The following is a 955-nucleotide window of genomic DNA, read 5'->3' on the forward strand; positions in this document are numbered from 1 at the left end:
CTGCCGTGGGAGCAATCGGATGTGCTAGAGGAGACAGCGACCCGCTGAGGCGGGCACGACCCCGCCACCGAGCTCCCTTGCTGGGGCGACTCACTCTGCAGCAGGCAGCGGTGCGGCACGAGAAGCCCACAAGGAACCAACAAGCCGCGACGGTGGGAGACGCCTCCCTGCCGCCCGCGCGCTTTCTTACCCCAGTTGCAAAGTTGGCTCGGCCGCCCCACCGCCCAAGCGCTGCTTGTGGCCGGCACCCACGGGATACACGGACCGAGGCCAGCACCGACACCTCGCGTGTTTGAGGACACCTGAGGGCTCGCGGGGCCACGCGGCCGTCACACAGCCCGAGTCGGTAAAGCCCGAGGAACCCCGTCGAAGCACGAGGGGGGCAGATTCGGATGGGGCGACGCAGAGAGGCACGCGCCCCGACCGCCGACGCTACCCGCCCGTCACCGCGGCCCCCTACGGCTCAGGGGACTGCAAGACAACACCTCCAGCATGAAACGGGAAGCGAATTGGAAAGGAGACCGCCCTGCCTGAACACCGGACCCCGACCGTGACTCCCTTGTGACGGGGAGCACAGCAGAAGCCGGCCCGCCGGGGGCCCTCTCCGACGCGACCCGAAGTGCCTCATCGATCAGGTGGGGAAGGGAAAGACAGGAAAAGCAACGGCCCCCGCGGCCACGGTTCCTGGGACAACAACAGCCACAACGCGCACCTGACCGCCAGCACCCCCGGGGAGAGTGAAGACGGCAGACGCGGGGCTCTGCGTGCGAGCGAGAACAAAGGCAATGTCTGCAAGAGGTGCTCCAGCAGCCTGAACACCGGCACCAGCCGGCCCGCCGCGGAGACTCTCCGACATGCCCAGAGAACGCCTCAGAGGGCGCTGCCTGTAGGTCTGGATCAGTAGGAAGGGGGGAGCGGGAGGCGCCGCCATCCACCCGCCCCCAAGACAACGGTT

Source organism: Colius striatus, chromosome 28 (assembly GCF_028858725.1).
Source record: "Colius striatus isolate bColStr4 chromosome 28, bColStr4.1.hap1, whole genome shotgun sequence".
Classification (NCBI taxonomy): Eukaryota; Metazoa; Chordata; class Aves; order Coliiformes; family Coliidae; genus Colius; species Colius striatus.